Source organism: Saccoglossus kowalevskii, chromosome 11, assembly GCF_978046115.1.
Source record: "Saccoglossus kowalevskii chromosome 11, keSacKowa6.1, whole genome shotgun sequence".
NCBI lineage: Eukaryota > Metazoa > Hemichordata > Enteropneusta > Harrimaniidae > Saccoglossus > Saccoglossus kowalevskii.
This window is the reverse complement of record NC_140651.1, coordinates 32,301,304-32,309,112: the sequence shown is the minus strand read 5'-3', so window position 1 is coordinate 32,309,112 and position 7,809 is coordinate 32,301,304. Positions and strand designations below refer to the sequence as shown.

At 39.5% G+C, this 7,809-nt stretch overlaps 8 non-coding genes across 8 annotated transcripts; all 8 read left to right on the top strand.

Moving 5' to 3' along the window:
• The first annotated feature begins 1,506 nt into the window (after positions 1–1,506).
• Positions 1,507–1,578, top strand: TRNAQ-UUG (transfer RNA glutamine (anticodon UUG)). Its single transcript has one exon. It is a non-coding gene; the product is annotated as a tRNA-Gln (tRNA).
• Positions 1,579–2,623: 1,045 nt separating this feature from the next.
• Positions 2,624–2,695, top strand: TRNAQ-UUG (transfer RNA glutamine (anticodon UUG)). Its single transcript has one exon. It is a non-coding gene; the product is annotated as a tRNA-Gln (tRNA).
• A 1,044-nt stretch (positions 2,696–3,739) lies between these two features.
• On the top strand, positions 3,740–3,811 carry TRNAQ-UUG (transfer RNA glutamine (anticodon UUG)). The gene has a single exon. It is a non-coding gene; the product is annotated as a tRNA-Gln (tRNA).
• A 1,044-nt stretch (positions 3,812–4,855) lies between these two features.
• On the top strand, positions 4,856–4,927 carry TRNAQ-UUG (transfer RNA glutamine (anticodon UUG)). Its single transcript has one exon. It is a non-coding gene; the product is annotated as a tRNA-Gln (tRNA).
• A 300-nt stretch (positions 4,928–5,227) lies between these two features.
• On the top strand, positions 5,228–5,299 carry TRNAQ-UUG (transfer RNA glutamine (anticodon UUG)). The gene has a single exon. It is a non-coding gene; the product is annotated as a tRNA-Gln (tRNA).
• A 300-nt stretch (positions 5,300–5,599) lies between these two features.
• Positions 5,600–5,671, top strand: TRNAQ-UUG (transfer RNA glutamine (anticodon UUG)). Its single transcript has one exon. It is a non-coding gene; the product is annotated as a tRNA-Gln (tRNA).
• Positions 5,672–5,971: 300 nt separating this feature from the next.
• TRNAQ-UUG (transfer RNA glutamine (anticodon UUG)) lies at positions 5,972–6,043 on the top strand. The gene has a single exon. It is a non-coding gene; the product is annotated as a tRNA-Gln (tRNA).
• Positions 6,044–6,340: 297 nt separating this feature from the next.
• Positions 6,341–6,412, top strand: TRNAQ-UUG (transfer RNA glutamine (anticodon UUG)). The gene has a single exon. It is a non-coding gene; the product is annotated as a tRNA-Gln (tRNA).
• Positions 6,413–7,809: the final 1,397 nt, after the last annotated feature.

The window sequence follows — 7,809 nt, the reverse complement described above, 5'->3', positions numbered from 1 at the left end:
TTGGCAGGAAGTATTACAGGCCCTATGGTGTAATGGTTAGTACTCTGGACTTTAAATCCAGCGATCCGAGTTCAAATCTCGGTAGGATCTTCGTTTATTTTGGTATGATATATCGCCGAGATAAACATCGATATATACAAACTTGCGGCGCAGGAGGAATGCGATGTGCCCTCACGCCAATCTGTAATAAATCCTTCCTTAAAATCATCATCTGATCGCAATTCCTAAAACAGTAATACCATTCATGATATCAATGCGTGAGAAGGTGTCAATGTCTGAGTGACGCACAGGTATTCGAATTGCATCGGTCATCTCAGTTGAAAGGATTTTTATCTTTCTGAGTAATGTTTGTTTTCATCATAGAAATGTATATTGGAAGGAAGTATTACAAGTAATATGGTGTAATGATCAGCAATCTGGACTTTGAATCCAGCGATCCGAGTTCAAAACACTGTAGGACCTTCGTTTATTTTGTTATGATATATCGCCGAGATAAATATCGATATATACAAACTTGCGGCGCAGGAGGAATGCGACGTGCCCTCACGCCAATCTGTAATAAATCCTTCCTTAAAATCATCATCTGATGGCAGTTCCTAAAACAATAATACCATTCATGATATCAATGCGTGAGAAGGTGTCAATGTCTGAGTGGCGCACAGGTATTCGAATTGCATCGGTCATCTCAGTTGAAAGGATTTTTATCTTTCTGAGTAATGTTTGTTTTCACCATAGAAATGTATATTGGCAGGAAGTATTACAGGCCCTATGGTGTAATGGTTAGTACTCTGGACTTTAAATCCAGCGATCCGAGTTCAAATCTCGGTAGGATCTTCGTTTATTTTGGTATGATATATCGCCGAGATAAAAATCGATATATACAAACTTGCGGCGCAGGAGGAATGCGATGTGCCCTCACGCCAATCTGTAATAAATCCTTCCTTAAAATCATCATCTGATCGCAATTCCTAAAACAGTAATACCATTCATGATATCAATGCGTGAGAAGGTGTCAATGTCTGAGTGACGCACAGGTATTCGAATTGCATCGGTCATCTCAGTTGAAAGGATTTTTATCTTTCTGAGTAATGTTTGTTTTCATCATAGAAATGTATATTGGAAGGAAGTATTACAAGTCCTATGGTGTAATGATCAGCAATCTGGACTTTGAATCCAGCGATCCGAGTTCAAAACACTGTAGGACCTTCGTTTATTTTGGTATGATATATCGCCGAGATAAATATCGATATATACAAACTTGCGGCGCAGGAGGAATGCGACGTGCCCTCACGCCAATCTGTAATAAATCCTTCCTTAAAATCATCATCTGATGGCAGTTCCTAAAACAATAATACCATTCATGATATCAATGCGTGAGAAGGTGTCAATGTCTGAGTGACGTACAGGTATTCGAATTGCATCGGTCATCTCAGTTGAAAGGATTTTTATCTTTCTGAGTAATGTTTGTTTTCACCATAGAAACGTATATTGGAAAGAAGTATTACAGGTCCTATGGTGTAATGGTTAGCACTCTGGACTTTGAATCCAGCGATCCGAGTTCAAATCTCGGTAGTACCTTCGTTTATTTTGGTGTGATATATCGCCGAGATAAACATCGATATATACACACTTGCGGCGCAGGAGGAATGCGACGTGCCCTCACGCCAATCTGTAATAAATCCTTCCGTAAAATCATCATCTGATCGCAGTTCCTAAAACAGTAATACCATTCATGATATCAATGCGTGAGAAGGTGTCAATGTCTGAGTGACGCACAGGTATTCGAATTGCATCGGTCATCTCAGTTGAAAGGATTTTTATCTTTCTGAGTAATGTTTGTTTTCACCATGGAAATGTATATTGGAAGGAAGTATTCCAAGTCCTATGGTGTAATGATCAGCAATCTGGACTTTGAATCCAGCGATCCGAGTTCAAAACTCTGTAGGACCTTCGTTTATTTTGGTATGATATATCGCCGAGATAAATATCGATATATACAAACTTGCGGCGCAGGAGGAATGCGACGTGCCCTCACGCCAATCTGTAATAAATCCTTCCTTAAAATCATCATCTGATGGCAGTTGCTAAAACAATAATACCTTTCATGATATCAATGCGTGAGACGGTGTCAATGTCTGAGTGACGCACAGGTATTCGAATTGCATCGGTCATCTCAGTTGAAAGGATTTTTATCTTTCTGAGTAATGTTTGTTTTCACCATAGAAATGTATATTGGCAGGAAGTATTACAGGCCCTATGGTGTAATGGTTAGTACTCTGGACTTTAAATCCAGCGATCCGAGTTCAAATCTCGGTAGGATCTTCGTTTATTTTGGTATGATATATCGCCGTCGATAAACATCGATATATACAAACTTGCGGCGCAGGAGGAATGCGATGTGCCCTCACGCCAATCTGTAATAAATCCTTCCTTAAAATCATCATCTGATTGCAATTCCTAAAACAGTAATACCATTCATGATATCAATGCGTGAGAAGGTGTCAATGTCTGAGTGACGTACAGGTATTCGAATTGCATCGGTCATCTCAGTTGAAAGGATTTTTATCTTTCTGAGTAATCTTTGTTTTCACCATAGAAACGTATATTGGAAAGAAGTATTACAGGTCCTATGGTGTAATGGTTAGCACTCTGGACTTTGAATCCAGCGATCCGAGTTCAAATCTCGGTAGTACCTTCGTTTATTTTGGTATGATATATCGCCGAGATAAACATCGATATATACACACTTGCGGCGCAGGAGGAATGCGACGTGCCCTCACGCCAATCTGTAATAAATCCTTCCGTAAAATCATCATCTGATCGCAGTTCCTAAAACAGTAATACCATTCATGATATCAATGCGTGAGAAGGTGTCAATGTCTGAGTGACTCACAGGTATTCGAATTGCATCGGTCATCTCAGTTGAAAGGATTTTTATCTTTCTGAGTAATGTTTGTTTTCACCATGGAAATGTATATTGGAAGGAAGTATTCCAAGTCCAATGGTGTAATGATCAGCAATCTGGACTTTGAATCCAGCGATCCGAGTTCAAATCTCGGTAGGACCTTCGTTTATTTTGGTATGATATATCCCCGAGGTAAACATCGATATATACAAACTTGCGGCGCAGGAGGAATGCGACGTGCCCTCACGCCAATCTGTAATAAATCCTTCCTTAAAATCATCATCTGATGGCAGTTGCTAAAACAATAATACCATTCATGATAATAATGCGTGAGAAGGTGTCAATGTCTGAATGACGCACAGGTATTCGAAATTCATCGGTCATCTCAGTTGAAAGGATTTTTATCTTTCTGAGTAATGTTTGTTTACACCATAGAAATGTATATTGGCAGGAAGTATTACAGGCCCTATGGTGTAATGGTTAGTACTCTGGACTTTAAATCCAGCGATCCGAGTTCAAATCTCGGTAGAATCTTCGTTTATTTTGGTATGATATATCGCCGAGATAAACATCGATATATACAAACTTGCGGCGCAGGAGGAATGCGACGTGCCCTCACGCCAATCTGTAATAAATCCTTCCTTAAAATCATCATCTGATGGCAGTTCCTAAAACAATAATACCATTCATGATATCAATGCGTGAGAAGGTGTCAATGTCTGAGTGACGCACAGGAATTCCAATTGCATCGGTCATCTCAGTTGAAAGGATTATTATCTTTCTGAGTAATGTTTGTTTTCACCATAGAAACGTATATTGGAAAGAAGTATTACAGGTCCTATGGTGTAATGGTTAGCACTCTGGACTTTGAATCCAGCGATCCGAGTTCAAATCTCGGTAGTACCTTCGTTTATTTTGGTATGATATATCGCCGAGATAAACATCGATATATACACACTTGCGGCGCAGGAGGAATGCGACGTGCCCTCACGCCAATCTGTAATAAATCCTTCCGTAAAATCATCATCTGATCGCAGTTCCTAAAACAGTAATACCATTCATGATATCAATGCGTGAGAAGGTGTCAATGTCTGAGTGACGCACAGGTATTCGAATTGCATCGGTCATCTCAGTTGAAAGGATTTTTATCTTTCTGAGTAAAGTTTGTTTTCACCATGGAAATGTATATTGGAAGGAAGTATTACAAGTCCTATGGTGTAATGATCAGCAATCTGGACTTTGAATCCAGCGATCCGAGTTCAAAACTCTGTAGGACCTTCGTTTATTTTGGTATGATATATCGCCGAGATAAATATCGATATATACAAACTTGCGGCGCAGGAGGAATGCGACGTGCCCTCACGCCAATCTGTAATAAATCCTTCCTTAAAATCATCATCTGATGGCAGTTGCTAAAACAATAATACCTTTCATGATATCAATGCGTGAGACGGTGTCAATGTCTGAGTGACCCACAGGTATTCGAATTGCATCGGTCATCTCAGTTGAAAGGATTTTTATCTTTCTGAGTAATGTTTGTTTTCACCATAGAAATGTATATTGGCAGGAAGTATTACAGGCCCTATGGTGTAATGGTTAGTACTCTGGACTTTAAATCCAGCGATCCGAATTCAAATCTCGGTAGGATCTTCGTTTATTTTGGTATGATATATCGCCGAGATAAACATCGATATATACAAACTTGCGGCGCAGGAGGAATGCGACGTGCCCTCACGCCAATCTGTAATAAATCCTTCCTTAAAATCATCATCTGATGGCAGTTCCTAAAACAATAATACCATTCATGATATCAATGCGTGAGAAGGTGTCAATGTCTGAGTGACGCACAGGTATTCCAATTGCATCGGTCATCTCAGTTGAAAGGATTATTATCTTTCTGAGTAATGTTTGTTTTCACCATAGAAACGTATATTCGAAAGAAGTAATACAGGTCCTATGGTGTAATGGTTAGTACTCTGGACTTTGAATCCAGCGATCCGGGTTCAAATCTCGGTAGGACCTTCGTTTATTTTGGTATGATATATCGCCGAGATAAACATCGATATATACACACTTGCGGCGCAGGAGGAATGCGACGTGCCCTCACGCCAATCTGTAAAAAATCCTGCCTTAAAATCATCATCTGATGGCAGTTCCTAAAACAATAATACCATTCATGATATCAATGCGTGAGAAGGTGTCAATGTCTGAGTGACGCACATGTATTCGAATTGCATCGTTCATCTCAGTTGAAAGGATTATTATCTTTCTGAGTAATGTTTGTTTTCACCATAGAAATGTATATTGGAAGGATGTGTTACAGGTCCTATGGTGTAATGGTGAGCACTCTGGACTTTGAATCCAGCGATCTGAGTTCAAATCTCGGTAGTACCTTCGTTTATTTTGGTATGATATATCCCCGAGGTAAACATCGATATATATAAACTTGCGGCGCAGGAGGAATGCGACGTGCCCTCACGCCAATCTGTAATAAATCCTTCCTTAAAATCATCATCTGATGGCAGTTCCTAAAACAATAATACCATTCATGATATCAATGCATGAGAAGGTGTCAATGTCTGAGTGACGCACAGGTATTCCAATTGCATCGGTCATCTCAGTTGAAAGGATTATTATCTTTCTGAGTAATGTTTGTTTTCACCATAGAAACGTATATTCGAAAGAAGTATTACAGGTCCTATGGTGTAATGGTTAGCACTCTGGACTTTGAATCCAGCGATCCGAGCTCAAATCTCGGTAGGACCTTCGTTTATTTTGGTATGATATATCGCCGAGATAAACATCGATATATACACACTTGCGGCGCAGGAGGAATGCGACGTGCCCTCACGCCAATCTGTAAAAAATCCTGCCTTAAAATCATCATCTGATGGCAGTTCCTAAAACAATAATACCATTCATGATATCAATGCGTGAGAAGGTGTCAATGTCTGAGTGACGCACATGTATTCGAATTGCATCGTTCATCTCAGTTGAAAGGATTTTTATCTTTCTGAGTAATGTTTGTTTTCACCATAGAAATGTATATTGGAAGGAAGTATTACAGGTCCTATGGTGTAATGGTGATCACTCTGGACTTTGAATCCAGCGATCTGAGTTCAAATCTCGGTAGTACCTTCGTTTATTTTGGTATGATATATCCCCGAGGTAAACATCGATATATATAAACTTGCGGCGCAGGAGGAATGCGACGTGCCCTCACGCCAATCTGTAATAAATCCTTCCTTAAAATCATCATCTGATGGCAGTTGCTAAAACAATAATACCTTTCATGATATCAATGCGTGAGACGGTGTCAATGTCTGAGTGACGCACAGGTATTCGAATTGCATCGGTCATCTCAGTTGAAAGGATTTTTATCTTTCTGAGTAATGTTTGTTTTCACCATAGAAATGTATATTGATAAGTATTACAGGTCCTATGGTGTAATGGTTAGCACTCTGGACTTTGAATCCAGTGATCCGAGTTCAAATCTCTGTAGGACCTTCGTTTATTTTGGTATGATATATCGCCGAGATAAATATCGATATATACAAACTTGCGGCGCAGGAGGAATGCGACGTGCCCTCACGCCAATCTGTAATAAATCCTTCCTTAAAATCATCATCTGATGGCAGTTGCTAAAACAATAATACCATTCATGATATTAATGCGTGGGAAGGTGTCAATGTCTGAATGACGCACAGGTATTCGAAATTCATCGGTCATCTCAGTTGAAAGGATTGTTATCTTTCTGAGTAATGTTTGTTTTCACCATAGAAATGTATATTGGCAGGAAGTATTACAGGCCCTATGGTGTAATGGTTAGTACTCTGGACTTTAAATCCAGCGATCCGAGTTCAAATCTCTGTAGGACCTTCGTTTATTTTGGTATGATATATCGCCGAGATAAATATCGATATATACAAACTTGCGGCGCAGGAGGAATGCGACGTGCCCTCACGCCAATCTGTAATAAATCCTTCCTTAAAATCATCATCTGATGGCAGTTGCTAAAACAATAATACCATTCATGATATTAATGCGTGGGAAGGTGTCAATGTCTGAATGACGCACAGGTATTCGAAATTCATCGGTCATCTCAGTTGAAAGGATTGTTATCTTTCTGAGTAATGTTTGTTTTCACCATAGAAATGTATATTGGCAGGAAGTATTACAGGCCCTATGGTGTAATGGTTAGTACTCTGGACTTTAAATCCAGCGATCCGAGTTCAAATCTCGGTAGAACCTTCGTTTATTTTGGTATGATATGTCGCCGAGATAAATATCGATATATACAAACTTGCGGCGCAGGAGGAATGCGACGTGCCCTCACGCCAATCTGTAATATATCCTACCTTAAAATCATCATCTGATGGCAGTTGCTAAAACAATAATACCATTCATGATAATAATGCGTGAGAAGGTGTCAATGTCTGAATGACGCACAGGTATTCGAAATTCATCGGTCATCTCAGTTGAAAGGATTTTTATCTTTCTGAGTAATGTTTGTTTTCACCATAGAAATGTATATTGGCAGGAAGTATTACACGCCCTATGGTGTAATGGTTAGTACTCTGGACTTTAAATCCAGCGATCCGAGTTCAAATCTCGGTAGGATCTTCTTTTATTTTGGTATGATATATCGCCGAGATAAACATCGATATATACAAACTTGCGGCGCAGGAGGAATGCGACGTGCCCTCACGCCAATCTGTAATAAATCTTCCTTTAAATCATCATCTGATGGCAGTTGCTAAAACAATAATACCATTCATGATATCAATACGTGAGAAAGTGTCAATGTCTGAGTGACGCACAGGTATTCGAAATGCATCGGTCATCGCAGTTGAAAGTATTTTAATCATTCTGAGTAATGTTTGTTTTCACCATAGAAACGTATA